We start from the raw sequence: 24804 nt of genomic DNA on the forward strand, positions 1-24804 counted from the left end.
AGAGGCTGTGTGCTTGATGAACGAGCACCCATCAGTCCAAATAACTCATGATTGATGACCCACTAGTAAAGGCCAATAAGTGGCATAACTGAGAGAAAAAGAATAGCAGTCTGAATCATTTATATTACATAAAATTACCTAGAAGCACAATTTTGGATAATGTTGAAAAGAAATTTTTACTAAGAAAAGAAAAACTGAATATTATAGTGTTAATAAATTAATTTTTTAAAGAATTTAGTCATCTTAATCTCACAAATGTATTTCTGTCCTATAAGGAAAAACTTCTTTTTTTCCCCAATTCTATGCACTTTTATTAACACACTTACAAAAAATAACATTCAAACACTGAGGAAACTAACTTTGGAAGCAGAGCTCGTTTTCTGCTTACATAGAAGTGACAATTCTGGGCTGTTGGCACAAAATAGCCAACACTCATAAAACCCTGACTACTATATATCAAACATAAGTTAAAATCATAGACACAAGTTTATCAGATCCACATTTCTTAGAAAAACTTAGTATTTATTTTGCATTGAAATTTTTAGTTTTTCCAGAATACAATTAATTTACCTTTTCTGATTACCACCAAAAAACCAAGTTTATTATTTAAAAATTCAGATAACAATGAAAAGTATAAAGAAAAAAAATCCATCCTGTATCTCAAATTAGGGAACCCACACTGTAATTTGAGCAGAGGTTTAATAGAAGGAATTAACGTTGATATTGGGTTTGGAGTAACAAAAGTTTGACTAGTAAGAAGTAAAGAGAACTCTAGACAATGTAAGAATGGCAACTGTCAGGAGCAACTAGAACCCCTAGGTCTGACATAGAGCCCTCAGGAAGAGGCCCCTCTTTTTGAGGTTGAGATCCAGACCCTGTTGGAGATGGTGTAACTTACTGGATGGCAGAGAAGTTGATGTGGTGTTTTGCTCTCTAAACTTGCTCAAAATCTCCTTTCTGGAGGGTTAGGGAAAGCTGCTCACAGAGAGGTGTCTCACTGGAGGCATTCTGCTGCAAAACCACCCAGTGGATCAGGTGTAAGGGGAAGCTGCTGGCTATAGGAGCCTGCCAGGGTAGTACACTAGAACCAGGAAGGAAACGCCTTTCTTCTGTACCGTATCTCCATTGCCTTCTTATTGATAAAGTTTAATACATATGCCAGCTGGCAAAGGAAAAGTATATAAAGGACATGGCTCTGTTTCTGCAGCATAGGCAATGAAATCAGAATTTGGAGTTGAGAGGCAGTAAAGTGATAACTGGTACACACTTCAGATCCTACCACCTGGATATACTGTGTATGGTTTTATAATTTCCTGTTTTCTTGCAACAGCATTGCTGTATACATCTTTCTATGTCAACAGTTGATCTGCATCAATATTGTTTATTATTAAATAGTATATATATATATATACACACACACACACTCTGTTTTATATAACAGATTTTATATCGGTTAACATTTAGATTGTCGCCTGTTTTTTCCTACTATAAACAATGATGTATTGAACTTTTTATGTGATTATTATACTAAATTACTAGAAGTTGAATTATTGGATAACAGTTCTGTGTTAAATTGATAAGAGTATCTGTTGGGTGCATTATTTGTTTTAGCAACTAAAACATTTTTCATTTTGAGCATTTCTCAAAAATACATGAAAAAGATGCCACTTTAGACATCTGATCTTTTATTCAAGTCGAATACAATCAGGTATTGGTGTTCCTCCTGGAAGAATTTCTCTGATGATTGTAGTTTGGCCAGGGAAGCTAATTGGCAAAGATGGCCCCTACTCTGGCTTTTCACTAACATGGCATATATGTGGGATTTTTATGTCCTGTTTTTTGAAAACTATACTTGAGAGTGCTGTTACAGAAAAGCATAAAATATTAGAACTGCTGTTTTTTTCTTCTTATGTTTGTGTATACCCTCCCCTGTTCATTGGAAATGATTTTAGTAGAAGCATGCCATTTTTCCATCTTGGTGAAATGCCTGAGTACAATTACCGAATAAGGCACTAGCCAAATTAGTGAAGTAGATAGGCTTATTTCTTTTTACTTGCGGCAGTGACTTTTCTTAGTAAACCTCATGGCTATTTGGGATATATTTATTTACATGGTACTAAGCAAAGGCACTTCAGTATATTTGTGTTTGAGATTACTGTTACAAATCTAACTTTAATAGTAGAAATGGTAAGTATGCCAGGAAGTTCCTAAACTAATCCTAATTGGGCTTTCCTCTGAAAATATTTGGATAGTGTAAAAATTGTAGTCATAGTGTATTTGCTTCTCTCTTTTTGATAATAGTGTTTTATGAACTGATGAAATTTTTTAGTGTCGTTATTGGGCATGCATTAAAGATGCATAGATTATAAGAAGGACAGTGTCATGTTATTGTGTTTTCTATTTTGCTGTTTTAATTTGCAAGATAAATATTTATGCAGGAAAGCTAAAAGAAGGAATACAGTAACTTATTAGATCTGAGTTCTGCTTTTTTAAAGTTTACAATTTAATAAGGGATGTAAGAGATATATACAACTTGAATACCAGTCCAGATGCATAAATAAAGCAGCATACAGTTCAGAAGAGAGGAATTCTGTCTGTGTGATCAGGGAATTTTTTCATGTAAGATGTCCCCTTTGTAATAGGCCTTGAATTATAAGATTTCTAGATGTTGATTCAAAGGAAGACCTGGATCAGTATGGAAATACAATAGAAGACCTGTTCCTGTAGGAAGGTAGCCTTTAACAGCAGAATAGGATCAGATTGCATGATTGTAAATAATAAAAACAATGCCATGTGTAATGAGTATGATGGTGAAGTCAGGTTTAGAGGAAGACAGAGTACAAGCTGGTTGAAGGAAAATTGTTGTAAGAGGCCATTGTGAGATGATAAGTACTTATAGTAGAGAAATCAGTGGAAAAGGATCCTACTAAGGAGATTGTGTTAGTCTGTTCTTGCGTTGCTATAAATAAATACCTGAAGCTAGGTAATTTATAAAGAAAAGAGGTTTAGTTGGCTCACAGTTCTGCAGGCTGTACAGAAAGCATGGTGCTGGCATCTGGTTGGCTTCTGGGGAGGCCTCAGGAAGCTTCCAATCATGGTGGAAGGCAAGGGGGGAGCAGGCATCTCACATGGCAAGACCAGGATCAAGAGAGTGAGGTGGGGGGTGCCACACACTTGTAACCAGATCTTGTGAGAACTCACTATCTCAAGGACAGCACCACGCCATGAGGGATCTTCCCCCATGACCCAAACACTTCCCACCTGGTTCCACCTCCAACGTTGGGGATTACCTTTTCACATGAGATTTGGGCAGGGACAAATATCCAAACCGTATCAGAGGTATTAATGATTTATCTGATTGAGACTTCTGATTGAACATTAAACATTGTTATAGAGAAGTCAGACATACTTTCAAGGTTTACCCAAGTTTTGGGTAACTAGGTGTATTAGTCCGTTTTTACACTGCTGATAAAGACATGCCTGAAACAGGGCAATTTACAAAAGAAAGAGATTTAATGGGACTTACAGTTCCACATGGCTGGGGAAGTCTCACAATCATGGTGGAAGGCAAGGAGGAGCAAGTCACATCTTACATGGATGGCAGCAGGCAAAGAGAGAGCTTGTGCAGGGAAACTCCCATTTTCCAAACCATCAGATCTCATGAGACTCATTCACTATCACAAGAACAGCACAGGAAAAACCCACCCCTGTAATTCAATCACCTCCCACTGGGTGATTCCACTGGGAGGTGGAACGGGAATTGTGGGAGTTACAAATTAAGATAAGATTTGGGTGGGGACACAGCCAAACCATATCACTAGAAGAATGGTGACACTTTTACACAAATAGAAAAGGAAAGCAGATCAAAGTGGAAGGAGATTTCCACTTCTGTTTAGGATATAAAGAAGTGCATAAAGAAAATCCCACTCTCACCACAAGAAGAGCTTAGTAAGCTACAACGTCATAAGTTTTCTTGAGCCCAGCAGAGAGCTGAGCATGCAAAGGAAATGTATTAGTCCATTTTCACACTGCTGATAAAGACATACCTGAGACTGGGTAATTTATAAAGGAAAACAGGTTTAATGGACTCACAGTTCCACATGGCTGGGGAGGCCTCACAATCATGCAGAAGGCAAAAGGCACATGTTACATGGTGGCAGGCAAGAGAGAATGGGAGTCAAGTGAAAGGGGAAACCCCTTATAAAAATCATATTATGAGACTCACTACTGCAAGAACAGTATGGGGGGAACCGCCCCCATGATTCATTTATCTCCCACTAGGTCCCTTCCACAACTCTTGGGAATTATGGGAGCTACAATTCAAGGTGAGGTTTTGGGTGGGAACACAGCCAAACTGTATCAGCAACCAAATAGCCTAAATTCCAAAAAGGACAACCCTCCCCACACAACCCCCTCAAAGGCATCGCTCGTATGCATTGTTTCACTTTTGGCAGAACACAAGAGAAAGAGACATTTACCATAAAAGTGAGTAAGAGGAAAACTCTTAGAGTTGTAATTAAAAGGCCTTTAACTACAAGGCCAACTATGGCCTAGTTTGGAATGCATGGGGGCCTCGGACAGAAAGGGAGTTTATACTTTCTTGCAAGCACTTTTCCTTGGGGCTCCACAGAGTACTCCCAATTAAGAGGAGGCAAAAGCAGGAGACTACAGAAAGCCATCTCTGTGGTATAGGGATGAAGGACGTGATGACCTGCAACTGCAGAGAGAGAGAGTGATGTAGAGCGGCCTTTGTGCCTGGGAGACAGGACAAAGGCCTTCCCATTCACTCAGACCCTTCCCCTTTAAGCCTCAAACCAGTGGGGGAGGGGCGGAAAACCTTCTGATTTCATAAGTTTCTGAAGGGAGATTAGAAGTCAAACACCTGTGCTTCTTAGAGGAGGAACGCTTCTGTCCCCAGGATGCAGGCAGAGACTCACTGATGCTGGGGAAAGGGTAGAAGAGAAAAACCTTTATTTCTGAAAGAGGCGCAGAAACCATTCTGGGCCTCAGGATTCTACACTGATACCAAGGAGAGGTCTTTTACTACCAGAGGAAGAGTAGGAAACTTCCACCTAAGACCAATACAAATGCAAAGCAGATTTTGACTGCCACAAGAAGAAGAGCCACAGGGCCTACCTAAGACTGAGGCTGGACCAGAACAGTGGAGAATCGTAGCTGCCCCAACCATGAGCTTTCTACTGTTTGGGAAGGGTCAAGAGCAGGGTATTGGTATGCTGGAGTGGTTGAAAACTCAGAGGAAAGGGGAAAAAAAAAAACAGAAACTGTCTGGCTCCTAAGCACAGGACAATGGTAGTCTCCCAGTAGAGGAATTTGAAACCTACAGTATACTTAAGGTAACTGTAGCAATAAAATCCATTCCTGACTAGATTTAGTTAATCTGGCATGACAGAAAAATAAGCATACCATTTTTCAGGTGTAAATAATACTGCTGTTCTGCATACCATGTTCAGCATTCATGCAAAAAATTAATAGACTTTAATGAGCCCATCTACTATTGAGAGAGAAACTAATCAATAGAACTATTTTCAGCCTTTGTGACTTCTACCCAATAGAAAGATATTTTTAGAAAATATACCATTCACATTTCATTCTTTATATACCTTTTTTAAAAAATTAATTATTATTATTATTATTTTTTTTGAGACAGAGTTTCACTCTTGTCACCCAGGCTGTCGTGCAGTGGCGCAATCTCAGCTCACTGCAACTTCCACCTCCTGGGTTCAAACGATTCTCCTGCCTTCAAATGATTCTCCTGCCTCAGCTTCCTGAGTAGCTGGGATTACAGGTGCATGCCACCACGCCTGGCTAACTTTTGTATTTTTGGTAGAGACGGGGTTTCATATATACCTTTATTTTAAAAATTACTTGAGGTATACTCCTACAGACTACCAGATGAGTCAAACCAATAACTCAGAAACAACACACACTCTTTAACATCTGATCCAGCAATTGCACTTCTTGGTATTTACCTGAATTAGTTGAAAAGTTATGTCCACACAAAACCACGCAAATGTGTTTGTAGCATCTTTATTCCTTGTTATCAAGATGTCCTTCAGTAGGTGAAAGAATAAACTGTTGTACATCTAGACAGTGGAATATTATTCATTACCAAAAAGAAGTGAGCCACCAGGCCAAGTGCCGTGGCTCATGCCTGTAATCCGAGCACTTTGGGAGGTGGAGGTGGGCAGATCACTTGAGGGCAGGAGTCCGAGACCAGCTTGGCCAACATGGCGAAACCCCGTGTCTACCAAAAATACAAAAATTAGCTGGGTGTAGTGGTGCATGCCTGTAATCCCAGCTACTCAGGAGACTGAGGCATGAGAATCACTTGAACCCAGGAGGTGGAGGTTGCAGTGAGCCAAGATTGTACCACTGTACTCCGGCCTGGGTGACAGAGTGAGACTCTGTCTCAAAAGAAAGAAAGAAAGAAAAGAAAAAAGGAATGAGCTGTCAAACCATAATGCACTGGAGGAATTATAAATGCAAATTACCAAGTGAAAGAAGCCAATTTGAAAGGGCGAAAAACCGTATGATTCCAACCACATGACATTCCAGAAAAGGCAAAACTATGGTGTTAGTAAAAAGATTAGTGGTTGCAGGGTTTGGGAGGAGAGGGCGATGAACAAGCAGAGCACAGATTTTTATGACAGTGAGACTACTCTGTATGATACTATAATGGAGGATACGTGTCATAAGTTTGTCCAAGCCCATAGAATTTGCAACATCAAGAGTGAACACTAATATAAACTATGGACTTTGGGTGATAATGATGTCTCAATACAGGTTATTCAGTTGCAATAAATGTACCACTCTAGTGGGGGATGTTGATAATGTGGGAAACTATGCATGTGTAGGGCAGAGGAAATTTTGATACCTTATGCTCAATTTTGCAGTAAATCTAAAACTGTTCTACACACGTCTTAGGATAGTTAAAATCTAAAATACAACACCACCAAACTCTCACAAGGATGCAGAACAACAGGAACTCTTATTCATTGTTGCTGGGAATGCAAAATGGTACAGCCATTTTCGAAGACAGTTTGGCAGTTTCTTAGAAAATTAAACATTTTTATCATAAGATTTAACAATTGTGCTCCTTGATATTTACCCACATGAGTTGAAAATTTATGTTCACACAAAACTTACACAGAAATGTTCATAAGAATTTTACTCATTATTGCCAAAACTTGGAAGCAACCAAAATGTCCTTCAGTATCTGAATGGATAAACAAAATGTGATACATTTATACAATGGAGCATCATTCATTGAACAGAGCATCTAAGATGGGACAATATCAGAGGCTGTAACATAAGTAAATTAAAAGTAAATGGGAGTCTCACAAGGAAAACAGAACAAGGACAGGGAGAAACAAATGTTTGAATAGATAATGGCCAAGAATTTTAAAAAATGAATGAGAGCAAACCACACAACCAAAAAGAAGCTCAGACAACGCCCAAGCAAACTAAATACCGTGATGATAATAATAATAATAAAAAGAAAATATGCCTGTACACATCATAGTCAAACTTCTGGAAACCAAACATGAAAAAATCTTGAAGGCAATAGGAAATTTTAAAAGTAAAAGGACACATTCCATACAGAGGAACAAAGATAAGAAGTGCAGCAGACTTTTGCCAGAAAAAAATGTGAGCTAGAAGACACTGAGCAATATTTTTTAGTTTAAAAAAAGTAATTAAGGGGCCGTGCTAATCTTCACTGTATTGTTCCAATTTTAGTACTAGTATCTGTGCTGCCCAAGTTAGCTCAGAGCAATAATTTTTAAGTCCTTAAAAAAAGGCAACCAAAACTATACCCAGCAAAAATATCTTTCAAAAATTAAAGTGAAATAAAGACCTTTTCAGAACAGAAACTGAGAGTTTGTTGCTGACATACCCATGCTACAAGAAATGTGAAAGGAAAAAAACAAAGTGGGCTAGAGTATTTTCTTTTTTAGAGTAAATATAAAAATATATTTTTTAAATTATTTAATTGCTTTAAGAGATAATTGACTGTCTAAACAGGGACCCACAAATATTTTTTCTCTCTCTTTTTCACTCTCTAAGTAGTTTATTTCCACCTTCACAAACTCATGCACCTCTGGCCATTATGCAAGGCACCATGAATTAAATAGTCTTATCAGTATATATTTGTCTTACATGATTCAAGATAAAAGTGGATTTTAAAAGCAAATGGGTGCCAGTGATAGAGAGGTGAGGGGAATAGGGCAGGCAGCAATAGGGTAACGTGCGACAGAATTTTCTGTAAAGGGCCAGATAGTAAATATTTTAGGCTTAATGGGTCAGTCTCTGTCACAGCTACTTAACTCGACCATTGTAGCACAAAAGCCACCATATAGATCAAACAGCCTTCGCTGTTCCCGTGAAACTTTGTTTACAAAAACAGGTAGCAAGTCCTAATATGCTGATTCTGGTCTAACACAGAAATAGTTTATAACATATAAAATTTAAAAGTGTAACAGAATGGTATATGTAGTGTAGTCCGATGCGTAGGGTAGAATTGAAAATAAACTATTGTAAGATTCTTACAGCACACAACAATGCTGTGTGTCAAAGATGCTCAGATACTTTGAATGTTATTTTTAAACAAGACTCACGAAGATAAGAACTATCACAAAATATTTCCTTTTTCAAGAATTCACTCCATTATTTTTCTAGTTAAGCTAAGATAGTGATCACAAAGATAAGTTAGTAAACTGTGTGTAGTTTGTAGTTCTCCCTTTAACAGTTCCTTTTTGCAGTCACTAGGGCACATTTCCTCATTATTCGTACACCAAGTTTCTTCTCTTATCCTTATATTCTTCATCCTCTTGCTCAGTGTTTGTCTTTTGTCCTCCCACTCCCTTCCCCTTTTTTATTAAAAAAATTTTAAGTGAAACAGGCATCCCCCTGACGAGAAATAACTTAGAATCACAAACTATCAGGGCTGAAAGAGATGTATCATGTAGTACAGTGGTTGGCAAACTTTCTGTTAAAGGACCAAAGAATAGATACTTTAGGCTTTACTTGACATTTGGTCTCTGTTTACACTACTCACCTCTGCTATTATAAGTGGGAAAACCACCACAGACAGAATACAGACAATCTGTAACAAATATGTGTGGCTGTGTTCCTGTAAAACTTTATATACAAAAGCAGGAAGTGCACTGGATTTGGCCTGTGGGCTACAGTTTGCAAATCTCAATGTAGTCCATCTTCCCTTGAATATCTTTACATCACTGTTTCCCAAACTGTGCCCTTTAAGATGTATTAATGGGTCTACTGAAAAGCAAACAAACAAACAAAAAGGATGCTCCACAGTCCAACAGATTTGGGGACTGCTATATATAAACACTGTATTCCACTGTTGGAAATTCACAGTGCTAATGAACACAAATGGGAAGAGGCTCAAGGTGGGTCAGTTTTCATCATTTCTCCTTCAGGCTGCCCAAGCATCTGCCTTTCTCCTACCGAATCAAGACATACCAGTGAGGTCTGTCGGAATTTGCTGTATTTACTTCTTGCAAGACAACCCAATTCTCCTGTGAAAAGAATTGTTTGTAGACTCTTAACTTCTGTCTGTCATGTTTTTGGCAGAAAGTCATCAATGTTTTATCTGGTGCCTTTTCTAAATTTTACCACTGATTAAAAGATGAGTTTAGTATTTAAAAAAAAAAAAAAAAGACTTTACTAATTATATAAAAGTAATATATGATTATTTTAGAACACTGAGAAAAATATCACTGCCCAAAGATAAACAGTGTTAACATTTTGGTATGGAAATGTCTAAATATGTACATACACTTTTAAAAATTAAATTCAGATTATTTGGTATATATTGTTTTGTATCTTGTTTTTCTACTTGTTATTATATCCTGAGATCTTCCTGATATTGTTAAAGGCGTTCAAAGGCATGGTTTTTAATGGCCAAAAAACTTTTCCATCATAAGGTTGTACTATAATTATTTTAACTACTTCCTCTATTTTGGGACATTTAAGTCATTTCCTATTCTTCCTTTCTGTATCCCTGTCTATTTTTCCTTTTTAATTACTAATGCTCATATTATTAGTCTTTGTCTAAATCTCTGATTCTTTCCTTAGGAAAAATTCCTAAAAGAACAATTAATGGTTTGAGTCAGTAATTTATGTAATTGTCAAAATGGTTTCAGTAAATGATGTAACAATTTACATTTTTACTAAGAGTGAAGAAAGGATACAAACCTAATCACACTTTAGCCAACTATTACAAAGTAATGTTCATTTAAAAATACAAAATTTAGGCTGGGTGCGGTGGCTCACCCCTGTAATCTCAGCATTTTGGGAGCTGAGGCAGGAGGATTACTTTAGCCCAAAAGTTCAAGACTGGCCTGGGCAATATAGTGAGACCCCATCCTCACAAAAAAAGTTTAAAAAAAAATTGGTCAGGTGTGGTGGCACACACCTTTGGTCCCAGGTACTAAAGAGGCTGAGGTGGGAGGATTGCTTGAGCCTGACAGGTCGAGGCTTCAGTGAGCCATGATTATACCACTGCACTCTAGCCTGGGCAACAGAGCAAGACCACTGCCCTACCCATGCAAAAATAAACTTCATTGTTAGGCAGAAATGACATTTTACTCATTGAATTTTATATCTTTGATTGTGAAGTGGAATATTTGTCGTATGTTCAGAAACACAGTTATTCCTTGGTATACATGGGAGATTGGTTCCAGGACCCCCACATATGCCCAGATCTGTGCATATTCAAGTACTGTAGTCACCTCTGTAAGACCTGAGTATGTGAAAACTAGGCTGCCTGTATCGTCAGGTTTTGCATCCCGCAAATACCGTATTTTCTGTTGCATTTGGTTGGAAATAAAAATCACCATGTAAGTGGAACCATGCAGTTCAAAACCGGGTTGTTCAAGGATCCACTGTAGTCTATGTTTGCTCTTCTGTGAGTTGTATTCTTCTGTTAGTTATTGAAAAAGGAAACACATCTCTTGTGATGGTGCTTATCTTCACAAACCTTCTTTAAAAATAATGTTGAAAGTATTGTGCATCTTTGATGGTTTTATTTCTGTAGGGAGAGTTTTCTGATTCCCACCTGAAGTGTGTGGCTATATATACTGGCCATCAGCCAGCTGGCTAGTGCTTGGCTGCAAGAAGCTGCTTTGGAGTGTCCATAGTAGGCCTGTGGTATACTTAACATGACTATTAGGTTAATTATCAGCTTTAAACATTAAATGAAACTTAATAATTATAGTTAAAATATATAAAACATTTGTGCATTATTACTGGAAAACAGAATTTCTGAGCAAATTGTGAAGTAGAATTTGACTTTTGTTCCCAACATGCTTTCTTAATCAAAATATTTAAAATACAACTTTTAATATTTAACTCTACTTTTATACATTTTCAGTAACAGCAACTCTTGATTTTAGAAGATCTTATATCTTTTAAAAATATTTAACTGAATATAAAACAGCATTATTTTTATTTGCTGCCATTTTGGATTAACATTGCCAGTCATTTTATACTAAAATCCTTTGTTTTTTATAATTATCTGTTGAATCATATTTTCAAAAAAAGCATTGGCAGGCACATTGTTATTATTATTTAAATTATTACTGGTCCATTAAGAGTAGTAGGAATTAAGGTAAAATGTCTGTATCTTTTGTCCATTAATTTTTTATTGACCTTTCTTCCTGTCAGTTGAATTTAAAAATAGATTCCAAAATTATCATGTGAGACTGGAATGTGAAAACACAGAAATACACTTTCTTTTTCTGTCCTTTCATACCACGTCTGATAATTGGCAAATGTTAGTTCTAGTAAAGGAAGAAGGATTGATGAAAAGGGAGTAACATGAACTTGTTTTTAGTAAAGGAAACTTACACTTTACCAGCTCCTTAAATGACTGCTGGGATATTATGGCCATGATAGATAAGAATACACACTGAGCATCCCCCACCCTTTTTTTTTTTTTTGACAGAAATGTTTGTAAAAAATTCCATATAGTATCTGAGGTTAGTATTGAGTAATAGAGGTTCTGGAATAAGTGACTAATGGCCTGGCATGATTAAAAATTGGCTAGATAGCAGGAAATTATTACTCATTAGTGGAATATTTTAATTTCAAAGCACTAGGATGTACAGTAGTTGGTTGGTGTTAATTAAAGGATAAGTTCTAATCAGTTATTTTGCTTTTTTGTAATGGTAATTATAACTTTAGTGAAAGTTTTATTCAAGGTAACTGGTGTAATTTGACTTCTTAATCATGAATTTCATGTCTAGGAACTCTCTAAAGCCTGAATATATATCTACTGTCACTGCTTGGGTTCTAGTTCATGTCTGCTGTTAATGACTGGATTACATATTGTAATTCTGTGATTTTTTATTTTCTATAAAATAAACGAATTAAATTTAATGATCTCTTAGGCCCCGTTTCACTCCAAATACTCCGTTAAATGCAGTTGTTTTACAAACAACTGTATAGGTATATTGAAATAGATATGTTGTTTGCAGACAGACTGAGGCATTTCTAGTTAATAATTTTATGTAAACTGTCATAACTTGTATAATGAAACAAACCTCGTGCTAAAAGTCTGACATTTTGCGTTAATGTGTCAGTCCCACTGTGGATGAGGTGATTAACCTCCCTGCGCATCAGTTTTCTTACCTGTAACTCTTAAACAGTCATCTCTGCCCAGCACACCTTTGAGGGGCAAACGGAATAATATATGTAAAGCATTTTGTAAATTGTAAGTACTCTGTAACTTTAGGGTAATAGTAATTTGAAAGAACATACAAAGGCAGAGCACCGATGAGAATTCAGTAGTCAGCATTAAAGGAGATTAAAAGTGAAGATAAAAGCTTAACTTTATGAAGCAAAGTTTCAAGGTTTTTTCAAAATAGACAACAAAAATCCACATAATATTCAGTTAGATCATTTAAATTTGCAAAATTAGAAAATCTTCTTTATATGACCAGATTGTAAGGCATCTGTAATGATCTGGTTAAAACTAAATTTGCACTAAAATATTTTAAAGCAAACGTAACACATGTTCATTGTCAAGAATAAGAATACATAATTGACTGAAATAAAAGTAAATTTACTTTTTAACCCTTCCCTTAATCTTACTTTCTACTCGTTAACAAGCATTCTATGTATTTGTGCATCCAGTAAGTAATTTGTTAAGCGAAATTCTATATGGCATATACAATTCTGTATTCATTGTGCTAAGTGGTAAGGATGAAACAGCTAACAAGCAGACATGATTCTCTGCCCTCTGCCTGTTAGTAGAGACAGATAATAAGCAAGTAAATGAATAATTATACCTTTTACTGTCTACTTAAAGTAAATAAAAATACTGCTCTGATAAAGAATTATTGGGGGTAAAGTGGGAGTTATTTTAAATAGGTTAGACAAAGAGGGCCTTTCTGAAGTGGTGATATTTAAGTTGAGACCTGAGGGTTAGAAGGAGCCTATGCTTGTGTGTTTTACACTTACGCATACATATACACATATTCATATATAAACTTTTTATTTGCAGAAGTGAAATCATATTTTTCTGTGACTTTAGAAAACAGTATCTTATGGACATGGTGGTCCTTATAGGTTTATCTTTTTTTATTTTTTTTAAACTGATCTATACTTGTCAGACTAGAGTATGAGGAAACATGTTTTTGAGTTCTTGAAACAATGTAAATTTTTTTGAGATGCAATTTAAGAATCATTTAAAATTCACACCCCTTTCATCGAACAATCCTATTTATAATTATCTTGCAGATATAGTTACTAAGTATTTAAAGATTCATACGTTAGACTAGAATAAATCTCTAAGTAACCTAATTGATCCAACCGATAACGGACTAGTTAAATACAGAATAGAGTGGAATACTAGGAGGCTGCTAATAAGAATAAGATGTATGGAAAAATATGTAATTTATATTATTAATAAAAACAAGTTGCAGAAAAGTATGTATACTCTGATTTCATTTGTGGAAAGGAGAAGGAAAGATATAAATGTATATATCCTTGTATGTGTAAGAAAGTTTTGCAAGTCTACACAGCAATCTGTTAATGATGGTTATATCTGAGGAATGGGATTGGAAAAACCTGAAGATGAGGAGGAAAGGAAAAATAATACATTTGAAATTTTTGGAAAGCCAAATAAAAACATCAATTAGAAATTAAACTTAGAATATTTAAATCTATACCTAGTGATTTCTAACTTGTTCAAGGTAGTTATAAACTTTTTGAGTTTTTATTTCTTGAAACAAAATGCTATAGGAGAAAAAATAGTTTAAAAGTATTTGACAACTGTCTGCAAATGTTAGTTAATATAGCATTTTTTTCCTAGAAGATGAATCATGTCATCTAAATGCTGAGGTGGTTAAGTATACCTTATTAAAATATTAAAAACTAATTTGTTTTGTTAACCAAGTACTTTATTGAGTACATGTGCTGTGTAAATAGAGATTCACAGTTATCTAGCAGAGACCCTATTATATAGGCTATTAGGGGAAATAATATAAAATTATAAGTCTAACTAGAATAGACCTTAGAGATCTGAGTATTTAATTTAGCTGATCTGGAAACTCAGTTAAGTGACTTGCCATAAAATAACTAGTTGGCATCAGAGTCAGGACTGATAGCTTGGTTTTCAATTTCAAAATTCACTGTACCACTTTAGGAAGTTTAGTGTTTTCAAGACAAAAGTTACGTTCTTTTTTTCTGCTTATATTCTCTTAATTTCAAGTTCAATCTTTTAAGTCAGTATAAATAAGTGTAATTAGTTACTGACAAGGTTGGTCAGATGTATCATTTTGCTAGGACGACCATACATCTAGTGTGCCTGAGACAGTCCCCCAGCATAATTACCAAAAATTGTCTCCTTTCACTTTCAGTAGTATCTGGTTGTGGACAGCATATTCCATGGTCACCCCAATTGTTGCCAAGTTATTGAATCTGAAAGATTCTACACAGTGCCAGGGTAAAGATTTTGGATTATGAATCTAAATAATTATAATGCAAGCTGTGATGAATGCCAAAGTGCTACTGTCATTCTAAATTGGAAGAAATAATTTCTGCCAGGTTTGACAGGCAAGGGAGGCTGATTGAAGAACGTGGCATTTGAGCCAAGCCTAGAAGGATGGATGGGATTATAGATTAGTCAGGTTACATGAAGATGGGAAGAGGTGTATATGCAAGGCGGCTCAAAGTGCATTTAGAGAATAGCAAGCATCTCAGTTTACCAGTGTTGAGAGAAATATGAGTGCAGGAATATACTTCTGGGAAGGTGTGCATAGACCAGATTATTTAATACCAAGTCAAAGGGTTGGAATTTGTTGAGCAGTTGGAGGACTCCAGCAATTTTCAGTTATGTAGCACTTTATGAGGATTAATTTATGGAAGATGTGTTGAGTGGCTTTAGAGAGGAAAATATGGAATCTGTCCTACCATTTAGGAGGATTTTGTACCAAATAAAATGTGATGTTTAAGGCCCTGCAGTAGTTTATGGCAATGGAGAGAGAGAGGCTTTCTTTTTATTACCTAATGGCTTTATATTAGTTAATTTGCATTGCTATAAAAGAATACCTAAGGATGGGTAATTTATAAAGAAAAGAGATTTATTTGGCTTCTGGTTCTGCAGGCTGTACAAAAAGCATGGCACCAGCATCTCCTTCCAATGAGGGCCTCAGGAAGCTTTGTAATCATGGCAGAAGGCAAAGTGGGAGCAGGCATGTCGCATGGTGAGAGAGGAAGAGGTTCCAGGCTCTTTTAAACAACCAGTTCTCAAGGAAACTAATCGAGTGAGAACCCACTCAGTGCAAGAAAGACATCAGGCCATTCATGACACAAACACTCCCCACTAGGCTGCACCTCCAAATTGGAGATCAAATTTCAACATGAGATTTGGAGGGGACAAACATCCAAACGATATCAGGCTTATACATGGTACATATTTATTACATAGATGTTTCTACAAAAGAAGACGGCAAAAGATTTATGATTTATTGGATATTTAGAATAAGAAGAAAACGTTGGAGTTTTACACTAATTAAAAGTAGAGGGGTTCTCTGTATAAATCTGAGGATATGATCTTTGTTCTACTTAGGTTAAGGAGGTTTGTCTCCATTAATTTTGAGTTGTGCTATAATGAATGCTATGTTTTTAGATAGCTTTGAAGAGGTAGACATATAATTAAAGTATGAATAGTTTGTTTGATGTTAAACATTAATTTCTCTTTGCCAGAGGTCATGGACTTTAAGACCAGAATTTCTGAGGTGCAAATAATAATTTAATGCCTCAGTGATAATTTTTGGTGTTAAATAAAAGTCCTGCAGATGACCTTTCTGGACACAAATTTGAATTTAGAATTATCAAAGAGCAAACTTGAATTTGAATTTGATGCTATTATTTTGTTACAAAGAAAGAATCTATTATGCAGTGCTAAAACGCCAGAAGGAAGATAGTATGTCTGAATATCTTTTAATTGGTAGTTATGTTTAAAAGATGCTGAATTATACAATAATGTCATAGTTGGCAAAATATCATTTGAGTCTGAAAGATATCACTGACAATCTGGCTGTTATAGACTAGCTTTCATATAGTTTCCATGCTGGATCTGTGTGTTTTTCTTTTTAGGTTATAGTGTTGTTGGCAATGAGAATATCTCCCAACTGATGCATACTTAAGAGACTACCAGAAATAAAAAGTATAATATAATTTGATATACATTTAGAGAAATGTTTTTCTTTGGTATTAACATTTTAAATGTTACTACTGCTTCATAACTGCTATAATATTGTCTTAATATTTTAGCTGTATGAGTATTTCTCATAAACACCTTTATTTACTACCAGAATTACTGCCTGAGTTTCCCCTTATATAGCATATACCTGAGCATTGTAGACCCCAAATGATAAAATAAACTTAAGAGATTTTTTGGCTAGATTCTGGTTTGGTGATGATTTTCTCCTAATTTTAGAGTTCCTTTTCATTTTACACTCTTTTACAAATTTGAGTAGTTGTAGTTTATTTTAGAATAGTTTTGTTAAAAATCTCAATTAGGGACTACTTTTTAAAATAATCTCAGGAAATAAAAACTGCTTTAATTTGGACTTCTGTATCTTAAAAACTGCTAATGCTCTTTTTTCTCTCAACTACATCCTAGAAAATTGGTTATGATTAGATGTAATGTAAATCACTAAGCTCATTGAAAGTCAGTTTTTCTTTTTTATTGGACTAAATGGGTAATGAACAGAGATAGCTTTCTGCTTTTTGTCTTCCTCCTTTCCTCTGGGATGTGGGAATCATACTGAGGAGGCAGCATTTGGTTTAGGATGAAAGGAGAGAAGGCTATCTTTTCTCTGGGCCCACTGCTGTGGTAGGTGCGTCATTAACATCTGTCACACCTGTTTTAATGAGTGCTTTTGATGTCAGGGAAAAGTCAGATGACTTCCTTAAAATTAAAACATCTCTCTTGCACACAAGAATGGGAGGAGTATTTTGTGTTCATTTTATTTTATAACTTCCTTCAATTGTTTATATAAGTCATTTGTTGAAATCAGCAGTTCACTGCAAGAGCTGCTTGTCAGAACATAACACATATTTAAAACTCCCCAGTAGTGTGTTCCTATCAGAGTAGTACTTCTCTGCCTTTGAGACTTGGTTCCTTAAAGGAGAAACTCCAGTGTCTGAGATTATTCACATGCACTTTATTCCCTTGCAGTGAAATTGTTTGAATACTCAAAATATGAGGCCTTGGCTATTTTTGTGAGTTTATGTTCACATTGCATTTTGGCCCTAACCAGTCTCCTAGCTATTCAACCATGCTCATGGACATTTCAGGTATTAGAGTAGCTTTGAATAATTTCATTTTGAAATACGTTATTCTCTCATCATCAGGGAGACTGCGTACCAAATTCATAAGCACCAACTTCAGTTAGGCTGAGGCTGCTGGCAAATCCTATTAGGTTTCCCTAGTCTACTTCCTCTCCTGTCACTGTATGTCAATATTTGAAACCTTGCCCCTCAAGCCTATAATTCTCTTACTTCGGTAGATGATCCCACATTTCCCATTCATTGGAATTTAAGATCTTTTTGTGATCTCATGCATGGTCAGTTTTTTTGGTGACAGTTCCATGGGTGTTAAGTTTGCTGCATATTATAGTTTATAAACATCTATTGGATTAAACTTAATTGTGTTCTTAAAATTCGTTAAACCCGTACCTAATTTTTGTCTACCTTATCTGTCAGTTTCTAAGAAAATATGTTTCTGAGGGGCCAGGTACAGTGGCTCACACCTGTAATCCCAGCACTTTGGGAGGCCAAGGTGGGCGGATCGCTTGGGCTCAGGAGTTCGAGACCAGCCTGGGCAACGCTTGGGCTCAGGAGTTCGAGACCAGCCTGGGCAACATGGTGAAACCTCATCTCTGTAAAAATACAAAAATTAGCCAGGTGTGGTAGCACGTTCCTGTAGTCCCAGCTGCTGGGGAGGCTAAGGCAGGGAAATCACTTGAACCTGGGAGGTGGAGTTTGTAGTTAGCTGAGATTGTGCCACTGCACTCCAGCCTGGGTGACAGAGTGAGACTCCATCTCAAAAAGAAAAAAATATATTTCTAAGAAAGTATGATTGCAGATTTGTTCAATTTTTTATTTCTATTATTGCTTTATATATTCAGAAGCTATGTTGTTAATGCATTAGGAATTATGACTTATATTCCTGGTCAATTACTCCATTTCATCAAATCTAAGATACCATGCATTGTAAGATACAACCTGATTGCAGAGATGTTAAAATATGGAAAAGGATCAAGAAAACATGGTATTTGTTTTATCAGCAGGAAACATGTGTGTTGTCCTAGTTAATTCTTATTGCTTTCAACTTTGTTTTGTCTGATATTGACATTATTATACCCGCCTCTTTTTTTTTTGAGACGGACTCTCATTCTGTCACCCAGGCTGGAGTGCAGTGGCGCAATTTTGGCTCACTGCAGCCTCTGCCTCCTAGGTTCAAGTGATTCTCCTGCCTCAGCCTCCCAAGTAGCTGGGATTACATGCACCCACCACCATGCCCGGCTAATTTTTGTATTTTTAGTAGAGACAGGGTTTTACAGTGTTGGTCAGGCTGATGTTGAACTCCTGACCTCAAGTGACCCACCTGCTTCAGCCTCCCTAAATACTGGGATTACAGGCGTGAGCCACCATGCCTGTCTATGCTTTTATAATAGGATTGACTGAAATATGTTTTCTATTCTTTCATTTTCAAACTTTTGGTGTCCTTTTGTTTTAAGGTTATCAACTGTAGACCACTTTATATTTACTGTCCTTATAAGTTCTGTCATCTTGATTTTTTTCTTTTTGTTTATCAAATGGCTGCCTTTAAAAATTCAACATATTTAGCCATTTTTTTTTTTTCTAGCAGCACTCAGGATTCATCATGATCCCTTTTCCCTCACCAAACAATTAAAAAGAACTTCATCCTTTCACTGCCCTGTTTCTCATATGCTGTACATTGTCCTAAACTATATTCTCTGGGCTATAATTTCTGCTTTCTTGGATTCATCATTCTTTATTTCACTTGATTATATTTTATGATAAAATTCTCAGAAACAGTGAGAAGTAAATATTCAAAACTTTGTCTGTCTGAAAATATATTATTTGCCCTTATATACAGTTTCATCATCTTTTAGCATAATGTTAGGAATTCAGTTTCTCATTCATGTCTTGAGTTTAGATGGCTTAGTTTATTCTCTCAAAGCTTTTTTTTAATTTGAATTTAAGGAATAAACCCCCAGTTTCATATTGTCCAGCTTGAGTGGTTTCTTTAAAGATTTGTGTCTGTTTAGGTCCAGAAAAATCTTACGACGTATCTGTTTGATTATTGTTCTTGCTACTTACTCTGTTAGCTCCTTTTAGATTTTTGCTTTTCATGTCATCGGCTGCCCTTAAGTGTTATATCCTGGGAAAGTCCTTAGAATTACTTCTAGAATTTCCTCTTTTTTTTTCTTTTTGAGTTCAATGTACTTTTCTGTCTATATTGTTAAGAAACTTTATCTTAGGATTATATTAGATTCATAGAGAAATTATGAAGATAATACAGAGAGTTCTCATATATCCTACACCATTTTCCCCTACATTTAACATCTTAATATGATAGATTTGTCACAAATAACCAATATTGGTACATTTTCCACTTACAAAAGTTCAGACTTTATTCAGATACTCTTAGCTTTTATCTTTTTTCTGTTCCAGGATCCTGTCTAGGATGCCATATTACATTTAGTCATCGTGTTTCATTAGATTCCTCTTGACTATGACAGTTTCTCAGACTTATCCTTGTTTTTGATCAACTTATCAGTTTTGAGGAGCACTGGTGAGGTATTTTGTAGAATATTGCTCAATTAGAATTTGCCTGATATTTTCTTATGATTAGACTGGGATATGGTTTTTGAGAGGAAGACCACAGAAGTAAAATAGTGTTCTCATCACATCACATTGAGGGCATATGCTATCAACATGACTTATCACTGTAGATGCCATCCCTGATCACGTAGCTAAGGTAGTGTTTATCAGACTTTTAAAGAGTAACACCATAAAGTTACTCCTTTTTTTTTTTTTTTTACCCTTTCCATACTCTGTACATTGGGAAAAAAATCATTATACACAGTCTACATTTAAGGATTGGAGACTTACCCTCTACCTCCTTGTGGGCTAAGTATTTACATAGACTGTTTGGTATTCTACACAGAATTGTCCATCCTTCCCCATTTACTTATTTATTCAATAATTTGCTAATATTTTCTTAAGGATTGTTACGTCTATATTCATGAGATAGATTGGTCTGAGTTTTTTGGTAATGTCTTTATCTGGTTTTGGTATTAGGATAATGTTGGCTTTCTTGGTATATTTGTGCTGCTATAACAAAATACTAGACTGGGTGATTTTAAAAAGACAGAAATTTATTTCTCACAGTTCTGGAGGTTGGGAGTCTAAGATCAAGGTGCCAGCAGATTTGGTATCTGGTAAGAGCCTGTTTACCGCACTCTGTAAAAGTCTTAAGTCCTTGTTTCCAAGACAGTGCCTTACTGCTCCAGCCTATATTAGGGAGGAACACTGTGTCTTCCTTGGCAAAAGGGGGACCCTTCAACCTCAAACCCTTTTATAGGGATGCTAATCTGATTTATGAGACAGAGCCCTCATGACTTAATCACCTCCCAAAGGCCACAGCTCTTCGTACTGCTACACTGAGGATTAAGTTCCAGCATGAATTTTGGAGGGAACACTGTCATTCAGATCATAGCACTGGCTTTATAGAATGAGAAAATGTTCTCTCTGTTTCTGTTTTCTCAAAAAGATTGTAGACCGTTGGTATTATTTATCCTTTTAGGGTTTGGTAGAATTCACCAGTGAAACAATCTAGGCCTAGTACGTTCTTTTTTTGAAGATCTTTAATTATTGATTAAATTTGTTTAATAGACAGAGCTATTCAGGTTATCTATTTATTCTTGTATGAATTTTTGTGATTTGCGTCTTTTAAGAAATTGGTTGGCCTGGAGCAGTCACTTACACCTGTAATCACAGCACTTTGGGAGGCTGAGGTGGGCAGATCGCCTGAGCTTAGGAGTTCAAGACCAGCCTGAGCAACAGAGCAAACTCCTGTCTCTACCAAAAATAAAGTTAAGAGAGAGAGAGGGAAAGGGAGAGGAAGAGGGAGCGGGAGAGGGGGAGGTGGAAGGCTGGGGGGAAGGAGACAGGGAGAGGGAGAGGGAGATGGAAAGGGAAGGGGAAAGGAAAGGGAAAAGGGAAAGGGAGTCTCTGGAGAGAGAGAGGAATGAAAGGGAAAAGGGAAAGGGAGTCTCATCTAAGTGGACATAGAGTTGTTTATAGTGTTCCTTTTTGTTTGTTTGTTTGTTTTGTTTTGTTTTGTTTTTGAGACAGAGTCTCACTCTGTTACCCAGGCTGGAGTGCAGTATCATGATCAGGGCTCACTGCAGCCTTGATTTCCTGGGCTCAGCCCCTCAAGTAGCTGGAAACACAGGTGTGTGCCACCATGCCCGGCTAATTTTTGTATATTTGGTAGAGACAGTTTTGCCATGTTGCCCAGGCTGGTCTCAAACTCCTGGGCTCAAGTGATCTGCCGGCCTTGGCCTCTCAAAGTTTTGGGTTTACAGGCATGCTTCCCTTACCCTTTTAATGCCCATGAAACGAGTAGTGTTAACCCGTCTTTCATATCTGATATTAGTAATTTGTGGCTTCTCTTTCTTTTTCCCTTGGTGCCTGGCTACAGGTTTATCAGTCTGTTGATCGTTATAAATAATTAACTTTTAGTTTCATTTTATTTTCTCTATTTTTCTGTTTTCAATTTCATTTATTTCTGCTCTAATTTTTATTATTCCCCTTCTTCTGATTGCTTTAGGCTTAATTTTCTCTTCTTTCTCTAGTTTCCTAAGGTATAATCTAAGTTTCATTTATTTTTATTCAGTTCAAAATATTTTCTGATTTACTATCTAGCTGCCTCTTTGGCCCATGAGTTATTCAGATATATATTTATTTCTGAATATTTGGAGTTTTCCAGCTATATTTTTGTTATGTATTTCTAATTTAATGCTATTGTCTGAAAACATACTTTGGATGATTTCTGTTCATTTAAATGCATTAAAGTATATTTTATGTCCCAGATGTTGTCTGTCTTGGTGAATTTCCACGCAAGCTTAAGAACAATGTGCATTTTGTCATTGTTGGAAAGAATATGCTATAAATGTCTATTGGATCAATTGATATAGATGACTGTTCAGATCATCTATAGACTTAGTAATTTTTTTCCTTCTTGATTTATCAATTACTGACAGAAGGGTATTTAAATTCTCCAATTATAGTGAATTTTGCCTGTCCTCTTGTAGTTCTGTCAGTTTTGCCTTATATATTCTGGCACTCTTTCGTTGGGTGCATACATATTTAGGATTGTTATGTCTTCTTGGAAAATTGACAGCTTTATCATTACGTAGTACCCTCCTTTTTCCCGATAATCTTCCTTGTTCTGAAGTCTGCTTTGTCTAGTATTAATATAGCTAATTAATATATTAATATAACAATGTAATAAAGGTATTCCATCTTTCTTTTGGTTAATGATGGTAAGCTATATCATTCTCTCTCTTTTTTTTTTTTCTTTTTTTTTTTGAGATGGAGTTTTGCTCTTGTTGCACAGGCTGGAGTGCAATGGCGCGATCTCAGCTCACCACAACCTCCAACTCCTGGGTTAAAGCTATTCTTTTGCCTCAGCCTCATAAGTAGCTGGGATTACAGGCATGCACCACCACACCCGTCTATTTTTGTATTTTTAGTAGAGACAGGGTTTCTCCATGTTGGTCAGACTGGTCTCGAACTCCTGATGTCAGGTGATCCAACCGCCTCGGGGCCTCCCAAATTGCTGGGGTTACAGGTGTGAGCCACTGTGCCTGGCCTCCCTTTACTTTTTTTGTAACTTTTAGTCATGTGGCTTTTTAATGAAAGGATATTTAAACCATAATCACACATGAAGATCTTCAAAAAATTATATGATAGAGTCCTCCTATTCAGAATTTTGAAGTCATTGTTTTAATCTGTAACAAAGAGCTGTTTTGAACTCAGCTGAGCCTCCTTGGATGGGGCATAAGAGGAGCATCTGTTACCTGCTTTCACTCCATTGCCCCTTTGTCCCTTTACAAGTTACCTTACCCAGAATTGCCTGTGTTCATGGTTCTTTCATTCTAGCTATCTTTGTTTTCTACCTCCTCCTCTCTGACTTACTTTCTTCTCCTGCTAATATTTTTCCCCATTTGTAAAAATTATGGTAAAATGTACATAGCCCCAAAATTAACTATCTTAACTATTGTGTGTATTTCATTGGCATTAAGTGCATTCGTTCTGTTGCGCAGCTGTCACTGCCATCCACCTCCAGAACTATTTCCATCTTGCAAAACTGAAACTCTGTACCCATTCAGCAAAGGCTCCTCGTTATTCCCTCTTCCCTTTTACCTTCTGTTTCTATGATCGGGACTACTCTAGCCTTATATGAGTAGAATCATACAGTATTTATCTGTTTGTGACTGGCTTATTTCACTTACCATAATATCCTCAAGGTACATCCATATTGTAACATATGTTAGAATTTCCTTCCTTTTTAATTCTGAATCATATTTTGTTACATCTATATACCACATTCTGATTATCTGTTCATCCATCATTAGACATTTGGATTGTTTCCACATTTCAGATATTCTGAATAATGCTGCAATGAACATGGGTGTACAAAGATTTCTTTGAGACCCTGCTTTCAATTCTCTAGTGTATTCTCAGAGTGGAATTGCTGGATCATATGATAATTCTATTCTTTCCTTTGTGAGGAACTTTTACACTGTTTTCACAGTGGCTGTACCATTTTACGTGCCCACCAATGCTGCAAAAGAGTTCCAGGTTTTCAGTATCGTCCCCGAAACTTATTACTTTCATTTTGGGGGGTGTTTTTATAGTGGCCATCCTAATGGATATAAAGTAGTCATCCGTTTACTTTTACTCTATCTGAATCTTTATATTTAAAGTGAATTTTCTTGTAGACAACACATAGTTTTGTCATGTTTTTTAATTTATTCTGACAATCCCTGTCATTTAATAGGTATATTTAGGCCAGTTACATTTAAAGTGATTGTTGCTGTAATCAGATTAATATCTACCATGTTTCCAACTGTTTTCTTCCTATTCATTGCATTGGTTATTGGTTTCTTTTCTCCCTCTTTTTCTGCCTTCGTCAGTTTGGAGTAC

At 36.3% G+C, this 24804-nt stretch overlaps 1 protein-coding gene across 9 annotated transcripts in view; it reads left to right on the top strand.

The window, feature by feature from the left end:
* NEO1 (neogenin 1) overlaps positions 1 to 24804 on the top strand; it is a 256385-nt gene that overhangs the window by 139128 nt on the left and 92453 nt on the right. The window lies entirely within an intron of this gene.

Source organism: Chlorocebus sabaeus, chromosome 26 (genome assembly GCF_047675955.1).
Source record: "Chlorocebus sabaeus isolate Y175 chromosome 26, mChlSab1.0.hap1, whole genome shotgun sequence".
Taxonomy (NCBI): domain Eukaryota; kingdom Metazoa; phylum Chordata; class Mammalia; order Primates; family Cercopithecidae; genus Chlorocebus; species Chlorocebus sabaeus.